Below are 9115 nucleotides of genomic sequence, written 5' to 3'. Positions count from 1 at the left end.
ATAAACTAATTATATTATTATTATTTTATAATAATATTACCTTTCCCTTACCTTTACCCTTACCCTTACCTTTACCTTTTCCTTACCTTTCCCGCCCCGACCTGGACACAGTGATCCAAGCAACGGTCACCTGCAGGCTTGACTACTGTAATTTGCTCTACGCGGGGCTGTCCCAGAAATTCCAGCGGGTGCAGAATGCTGCAGCGAGGCTCCTCACGGGGTCTCAGCCATGGGAGCATATTCACCCAGTGCTTTTCAAGCTGCACTGGCTCCCGGTGGAGTACAGGGTCAGATTTAAGGTGCTGCTTTTGACCTTTAAAGCCCTTCACAGCCTAGGACCCTCGTACCTACGGGACCGCCTCTCCAGGTATCCCCCACGGAGAGCCTCAAGGTCCATAAATAGCAACACCCTAGTGGTCCCAGGCCCTAAGGAAGTTAGAATAGCTTCACCCAGAGCCAGGGCCTTTTCAACTCTGGCTCCGGCTGGTGGAACGCTCTGCCTCATGAGACCAGGGCCCTGCAGGATCTGATCTCTTTCCGCAGGGCCTGTAAGAGAGTTGTTCCGCCTGGCCTTTGGCTTGGAGCCAATTTGATTCCCTCCCTCTCTTTCTTTTCTTTTCCTTCTCCTCCTGCGATGAGGCTACATTTTAATATTTTAATGTTTCAATATTTTAATGTTGTATTTTAATTTTGTTTTTAAGTTGTAATCATTCAACTTGTTTTTATTATTGCTTGTTAGCCGCCCTGAGCCCGGCCTTGGCTGGGGAGGGCGGGGTATAAATAAAAATTATTATTATTATTATTATTATTATTATTATTATTATTATTATTATTATTAATTCACCAATGAGAATACAAAATACATAATAAACAAAAACCAAAGCAAAACCAATAACCCCCTCCTACAAACACATTTTAAAGGCTATAGATTGTTTAATCAGCCCAGGGCCAGGTTACAGAGAAACATTTTTGCCTGGTGCCTAATTATACGTAATGAAGGCACAAGGTGAATCTCCTTGGGGAGAGCATTCCACAAATTTGGAGCCACTACAGAAAAGGCCCGTTCTTGTGTTGCCACCTTCCAGACCTCTTGTGGAGGAGCTTATCTTCCAACATTTCTCTGATGAAAATAGGGATGTCCTATTTATTATTGTTATTATTATTATTAATAATAATAATACCCCTCCTATCTGACTGGGTTGCCCCAGCCACTCTGGGAGGCTTCCAACATATATAAAAACATAATAAACATTTTTTTTAAAAAAACTTCCCTATGCAGAGCTGCCTTCAAATGGCTCAGGGGTCAGATAACTCCACACCCTCCAACATTTCTCTGATGAAAATAGGGATGTCCTAAGGAAAAGTGGGATCAAATTCCTGGATCAAATCAGAAACAGGAATAGCTTATGTAAATCTGGGACTGTCCCTGGAAAATCGGGACACTTGGAGGGTCTTGAAGAAAGGCCTCAGATTGCGATCACAAGGTTTTGATCAGTTCATATGGGGAGAGGCAGTCCTTGAGGTAAGGCAGTCCTAAACCCATGGGTAGACAAACTAAGGCCCAGGGGCCGGATCCGACCCGATCGCCTTCTCAATCCAGCCTGTGGATGGTCCAGGAATCTGTGTTTTTACATGAGTAGAATGTGTCCTTTTATTTAAAATGCATCTCTGGGTTATTTGTGGGGCCTGCCTGGTGTTTTTACATGAGTAGAATGTGTCCTTTTATTTAAAATGCATCTCTGGGTTATTTGTTGGGCATAGGAATTTGTTCACCCCCCCAAAAAAAAATATACTCCGGCCCCCACAAGGTCTGAGGGACAGTGGACCAGCCCCCCTGCTGAAAAAGTTTGCTGACCCTTGCCTAAACCGTTTAAGGCTTTACAGGTTAAAGCCAGCACATTAAATTGGGCCCAGAAACTGATGGGCAGCCAGTGCAGTTGGGCCAGGATCAGTGTAACATGCTCAAACATTCTTGCCCCAGTGAGCAGCCTGGCCCGCAAATTCTACACTGGCTATTTGCTTTCTGAAAGGTAGCAAAGACGAGAAAAGCATTAAGGCAACCCTCATGCAAGCTCTGTAGGAGACCGAAATGAGGGGAAAGTGAACACTAGGAACATAGGAATCTGTCTTGGACAAAAGTAGTACTGGCAGAAGCTCTTCAGGTTTTCAGGCAGGACCTTTGACCATCCCCACTGGAGGTCTCCAGGGCTTGAACCTGACACCTTCTGCCTGAAAAGGCCAGCTGCTCTACCACTGAGCTATGGTCCTACCCAACAAGCACATACAAGAAATCCGGGGGGGGGGAGGGGGGAGGAGATGCCTCCGTATTAGCTTGTTTTTCATTTGCTAAATTGCTAAGGATTAATTATCCAAATTAACTTGCATTGCTTCAGCTGCATCTCTTAGGTACCTGGCCAGCCATTTATTATGAAGTGATTTTTATCCCTTGCTCTCTTCCTATCTTACCGCCCCTGAAGGTTTTTGAATGAGGGAGTTTGGTCCTTCAAAGTCCCATTGATTTAAATGTAAGATATTTAAGTATGTGCTTCATGCAGCTTTGCAAGCCTACAGAGTTACTATCTCACTTGGCCAGACACATCAGGTAAGTCATTTGTGCCACATCAATACCCCAAGGGGGGCGGGCGGGTGGAATCCAACATGCTTCCTTTATGCAAAAACTTCCTGCCCTGGTCACTTGGCATCAGTTTTGTGTCTTAAGTCTCTCTTCAATATCCTTTGGACTTCAAAATGCTCAACTTTGGCTGTTACTGTTACATGCTTTGGTAACCAGGAAATACCTTTTTTATAAAACATTTTGCAGTTTTTTATTTGCAGAACATCTTATTTCTTCACATCATGTTTGTTTTCTCTGCTTCTGTTGCAAAGTGACCACATGCAGGAGCATTTTTTAAAGTCAACACAGTCTTGGTGTTTTTTGTTTTTTGTTAAGAGCTCTAGTCCTCCTTTTTATGAGATTTATGGCTTTAATTTCCTTTTGTGATGTCAAAAAGAGAGAGAAAAGAACAAAGAGTAACCCCTCCCAAAACAATCCCTATTTTGTAAAGGGCATTTACAGGATGGTTAATGTGAGTTGTATAACGGTGTCTAATTAAACTGCGGCTGTGCAGTGTAAATTTAACATGATTATCCTTTGCCTCGGCAGACGACTTAAGGGCAGTGATTTAGTTGGCAGTAGATGAAGACAGCAAGAGACTCAGAAGCTGCAACAAAATATTAGTACCCAGAAGCACTTCTCTGTTGTTGCTAATCGGCCAGGTACCAGACTTTCTTCACAAAGACAACCGCAGGTGTCAATGAGAAAATTACCTGGCAGATAGAATCTTACTTCTTTCTTTAAAACACACACATGCATGTGCAAACTGAGACTGGTTGCTGTGCCACAGACCTTAAAATCAGCGAATAAAGGAGTCAGTGAGAGGATTACGCCTTGCATAAGAGTTTTAATGTCTGTGCTGAAGGTTCAGGATTCATTTGTACTACGTCTTGCAAATTGGCATTGGACTCGGGCAGGAACTGAAACAAATTGTTTGCAACACTTATGGATTCCTTTCCTCCCCCCCCCCCGCCTCCACCCACCAAGAGTGAAAACAAGAGTTTGCCGGGGCTGACTTTCAGTTCATTTCAGGAAGCAACAAGTTCATAAGACCATCAGGGAGAGAGTGAGGGTGTTAGATTGGATTTCTATTTGGTGTCATGCAATTAAATGCACCCCTTTATTTCCCCTGCCCTCTGCCACCCTCCACTATAACTGCCAGAGTTATAAACTTTCGCTGGACAGTTAGGAATAAAAAACTATTTGACCCAGGTGTTATTTTGAGGGAGGGCTTTGATGTATTTTTAGGCAGCTGCTCTCAGTTAAGGGAGTGTATTAAGTAGCAGGTGTGTTTGTATACAAATGAGCAGCTATAGTTCATATCTGGACATTTTTAAAAGATCGTTCCTTTAGGGTGCAATCCTACACCCACTTACCTAGGAGTAAATCCCCAAACTCAATGGGATTTACTTACTCCTGAGTACACATGTATAGGTTTGTGCACTCAATGTAGTATTTATACCCTGCCTTTTAGAGCAAAGCCATTGTAAGGTGGCTCACAGCAAAACAGCGAGCAATAAAACATTAAAAACAAGATCAGCAAGTTGGCAGTTGAAACAGCAGCATCTAAAATTATTGTTTTTAGAAAGGTAACTGGAATATTAAAGTTGTTAACATTCACTTGAAAGAGAACACATTTGGGGAGTCTTTGAAAGCAGGGGGGGGGAATCATGGCTTCCCCAATCCTGGGAACTGCAGTTTGTTAAGCGTGCCTTGCTCACAGAGCTACAACTCCCAGCACCCTTAGCAAACTACAGTTCCCAGGATTATCCATGACTGTTGCAAGTGGTATAAGTGTGCTTGTAGAGTGTTCTAGGAGGTTAAAATGTTTTCCCACTTGTCTTTCATCATTGCCATTATTGATGCCAGATTTGTGGTCATTTATTCTTTTGTATAGCAGCACAATGGGTGGTGCTTAGAGAACTTATGGTCCAAAACAGCTGGGGAATACCAGTTTGGAAAAAGTAGGAGTGTTAGCTATGGAGGAGAGAGCTAAACTATTCTACCATAATTTACAGCAGTTGCGTGCTTAGCATACTGTAAGGTACCCCTGCCCGTACAGGCCAGTCGTGTCCGACTCTAGGGTTGTGCGCCCATCTCACTTAAGAGGCCAGGGGCCAGCGCTGTCCGCAGACACTTCCGGGTCACATGGCCAGTGTGACGAAGCTGCTCTGGCGAGCCGGCACCAGTGCAGCACACGGAAACACCGTTTACCTTCCCGCTATAAAGCGGTACCTATTTATCTACTTGCACTTAGGGGTGCTTTCGAACGGCTAGGTGGGCAGGAGCTGGGACCGAAAGACGGGCGCTCACCCCGCCGCGGGGATTCGAACCGCCAACCATGCGATTGGCAAGTCCTAGGCACTGAGGTTTTACCCACAGCACCACCCGCGTCCCCTAGCACAGTGTTTCCCAACCTTTTTTGGGCAAAGGCACACTTGTTTCATGAAAAAAATCTCGAGGCACACCACCATTACAGCCCCGTGACGTCAGCGCGCAGCGTCACGCCGGGAGGGACGCACGAAAGTGTAAGTTTCAATTTTCCCCCTCCCCCTTGCCTTCCTTCTGTGCCAACCGCTAAAAAGCCAAGAAAAAAGCCAAGACTTTAGGGCAGCAGGTCAACACGGAAGAAGCTCCTACCTAAGGACAGGTGCGATGGCCGTGTCCTCTTCTGCCACACTTGGCAGCCCTGCCTCATGGTCGTGACTCCCACCCTGATTTCTCCCCGCAGGTCGAGCGGCACAGGCAGCCCAATGTGTCCAGCCCAGACACCAAGCCCCGCTTCCCCACTCTAGATCCTGAATGCGACCAAGTGCTCTGGACTCCCGAGGAGGGTGGGAAAGAGGACTCGCATCTGGTAGCCTCCGGGCTCCTCGCCTGCTCGAGGGATGGCATTGCAGGCAAGCTGCCGGCCATCGCCATCGCCACCCCCTCATGCGAGTGGACCTGCCCGGAGTGGTGGGCCGGGGGAGGCTCGCTCTCTGTGGGGATGTGGCCCGCATGCGCGGTCCCGCTTCCTCCTGCCCAGGGCTGAGCTCCTTACCCGCGATCTCGGTCTCGCGCACGCGGATCCCACTTATTCCGAAGCTCGCGCCACTAGCCGGGGCTCTCACACCGTGCCAGGGCGAGGCGGCGCGGCCCACTGACGTCATCGCGGCTCGCCGCCGCCCTCGACTTCCCTGTTCCCTCCCCTCCCTCGGGTCGCCGTGGTTACCGAGGACTGCAAGCTGCTCGGGAGAGCGTGGGGCATTAAGTGGGAGAAGGAAAATTAAAATTAAAACTCGCCTGAAGGCCGCCTCTCCGGATATCTTTCGAATTTTTTAATTTTTCCCGCGGCACACCAGGCAACGTCTCGCGGCACACTAGTGTGCCGCGGAACACCGGTTGGGAAACACTGCCCTAGCATACTGTATATATAATAAATTTAAGCACTCCCCCTCCAAAAAAAATTCCTTATGCTTCACATAGCTACAATTCCCAGCACCCTTAAGAAACTACAGTCCCCAGGATTCTTTGTGGGTGGTTAAATGTTCTTTAAATCTGTGGTGTGTCTAGTGTGTCTAGTGTGTTTGGAGCTGAAAAATCCTAACATCTCCATCTCTCTCTCTCTCTCTCTCTCTCTCTCTCTCTCTCTCTCTCTCTCTCTCATTGCTAACTTTCCCAGATCTTCTTACTCAGTTTAAGTGTTTCACTGAAGATGGGCACAAGGCTATCCAAAGGTAAAAGTAGAGAAATATAATTTCAGGCCTGCTCTTGTTTTTTATTTTAAGAACCAGAGTGCTATAAAAAGTGATGGATCCCTTACAATTTTACAGCCCACTATGATTTAACTGAACTGCAATGACTCATTAGTCAGGAAGCTACTAATATGCCCTAAAGCAGCACGGAAAAAAAATACTTACCAAAACCATCTGCAAATTTAAAAAATAAAAAATAAAAAAAATTGCAGGTCTGCAAAAATTTAGAGCTTTGAGGCATTTTTTGCACATTTCATCTCAAACTGAAACAATTTGCTGTGTTTTATGCCTCCCTTCCCACCAGCTAATTTAGTAGTACTAATAAATGTCTTCCAAATGTATAAAGTGGTTTTCTTCTCTCCCTGTCCCCACCACCACCACCTTGCCCCACATCTCAACGAGCTTTCTTGGCAAAAGCAGCTTCAAACAGTCAGTCCAACATTCTTCAGCCAAACAGAACAGCTAAAAGATCATCTCGTCCCAAACAAGGTATAACCAATGCTACATTTTTGGAAAAAGAGGTGCTGAAACTCACCATAAACGACTCCCTTGTTCTCTTATTATGGCAATGGCAGCCACCTGAGAGGTGCCAGAATTGAGTTCCAGTGACTTCTGGCTGAAAAAAGGGCCTGATTATAACCCACTGGCCCAGCCTCAGTGCTCAGATATAACTAGCAGCCAATAAAAGGCACATATGAGTATCACCACTCCTGCCAACCTAGCAGTTCGAAAGCATGTCCAAGTGCAAGTAGTTAAATAGGTACCACTCTGGCGGGAAGGTAAACGGCGTTTCGGTGCGCTGCTCTGGTTCACCAGAAGCGGCTTAGTCATGCTGTCCACATGACCCCAAGCTGTACACCGGCTCCCTCGGCCAATAAAGCAAGATGAGCACCATAACCCCAGAGTCGGCCATGACTGGACCTAATGGTCAGGGGTCCCTTTACCTTTACCTATGCGTATCACCAACATAGCTTATTTTGATTCAGAGGCCTTTACCAATACGTAGGTGTCTTCCGATGATCTTGGGTATGAATTAAACATTTGACTATGTGTTTCTCTTTGTTCTGTGCTCTTCCCAGGAGATCTCTTTGGTTTTTTTTTTTTGGTTTTTTTGGGGGGTGGGGGTGGGCAGAAACCAGAATATAGAATGAAAACACTTCCACAACCCAGCCTCCCTGCCTCTACCTCCCCTTGTCTCATTTCCTTTTTGACACCCAAGCAAGCAGCTGACATCAAATAAAACATTCTTTTTTTGGAAGCATTGCTAAACAAGTTCACACTGAGCTTTGCCCTATGTGGTGCTTGGTTTTTTAAATCCTTGCTCTCGTGTGCATCAATTTATCAAAGACAACAGTTAACCATGTCAGAGGTAAAGCATAGCTCAGGGACAGGTGCACTGCATGCAGAAGGCCTGTGGTTTTCTGGTCTTGGGTCACACGCCCAAGTTGGAGGAAACCAACTCTAGGATGGGTCTAGAGAAAGCTCTGGCACTCTCTTCATTTCCACTCTGGTGTGGCTGCAAGGAAGAAATGGCAAGCTTTTGCCTCCATGCACCACAGCCTAGTGTTGCATCTGAACCCTAAACTGTGGCTATTCCTATGCTTTATTTCTTTGTTGAAACAGAGCAGCTTCATAAACCATGGACATTGGCAATGACTTGTTTCAGTAAACCAGGGATGGGGAATATGTGTCCCTCCAGATGTCATTGGACTCCAACTTTTGTCAGCCCTATCCAGGTCTAGAAAACTTTAGGATAGAGAGCTGAGGTGCCAGGCTACTGGTTGGAATGGGCAATATTGAGCTTGATGTGCCAATATTCCAACTTTGTCCAATCCATCTGAAGTACCTGCTACCTAATTTCAAAAGTGGTTCAGAAGATGGATGCTTTCAAATAAAAGGCTCTGTCTCCGCTTCTGTATGGCTTCCAAGAGGTGTGCTGAGAACCCAGCAGCAGCCATTTCTCAGCAGCTAATTCTCAGTAAGAAATCCTAAAACAGGCTTCTGCAGCATAGCACCTTCCAGATGTGTTGTACTACAGCTTCCCTCAGCCCTAGGCAACATGCCCTATGGTTAGGAATGATGGGGGTTGCATCTTAAAGAAGGGAACATCCCACAGGTTAGGGCTGGTGAGAGGTCTGGGTTAGGAGTCCCGAGGGCTGGAGAGAGAGTCCTGGAGGTCAACATTTGATCCCCAGCCTCAGACTCTTCATTTATGGTATTGTTCTTGTCATTCCATAGGTGTATGGTGCCAATGATTTTAAAATGATAGTACTTTGAGAGCATCTAAATAAAAGTTGAATCAAATGGGTTTCACCTTTGCTGTACATCCTAGTATGACCAAGCAATGAATATTCTAGTTCAGGGGTCAGCAAACTTTTTCAGCAGGGGGCTGGTCCACCCTCCCTCAGACCTTTCGGGGGGGAGACTATATTTTTTGGGGGGGAATGATGCAAGAGCACCACAAGCCCTGGAGGCTGCTTACCTGTGTCTTGCGAACATCAGGGGCTGGTGGCGGAGGGGTGATGAGCTGAGCGCGAAAGGGCTCCAGAGAGGGGCTGCTTAAAATGGCAGCCGCTAGAGCACTTGCTGCTGCTGGCACCAACAAAGCCCAGCCCCCTTCCTCCTCTAGGCAACACGATGACCACGTACATAAGCAATAGACAATCTTTATAGAATTCCTTCAAACCATAACAAGTACAAAATGAAATCTTTAGTCTCAAAGTCTCTGAAAATCTTTTAATGAAGCGAGGTACCAGACTGTGTA

General features: G+C 46.2%; 1 long non-coding RNA gene across 2 annotated transcripts; it reads left to right on the top strand.

Annotated features, from left to right (window-relative positions):
• The first annotated feature begins 397 nt into the window (after positions 1–397).
• Positions 398–3240, top strand: LOC309362179. Of its 2 annotated transcripts, none has more exons than XR_014164845.1 (2): positions 398–1522; positions 3164–3240. It is a non-coding gene; the product is annotated as an uncharacterized lncRNA (long non-coding RNA). The 2 variants fall into 2 exon arrangements; XR_014164846.1 differs by lacking the exon at positions 398–1522 and adding an exon at positions 1837–2602.
• Positions 3241–9115: the final 5875 nt, after the last annotated feature.

The sequence above is a fragment of the Podarcis melisellensis genome, assembly GCF_964234715.1.
Source record: "Podarcis melisellensis genome assembly, chromosome: Z".
Lineage (NCBI taxonomy): Eukaryota > Metazoa > Chordata > Lepidosauria > Squamata > Lacertidae > Podarcis > Podarcis melisellensis.
Note: the sequence above shows the minus strand (reverse complement) of the source record. Positions and strands in the feature narration are given on the sequence as shown.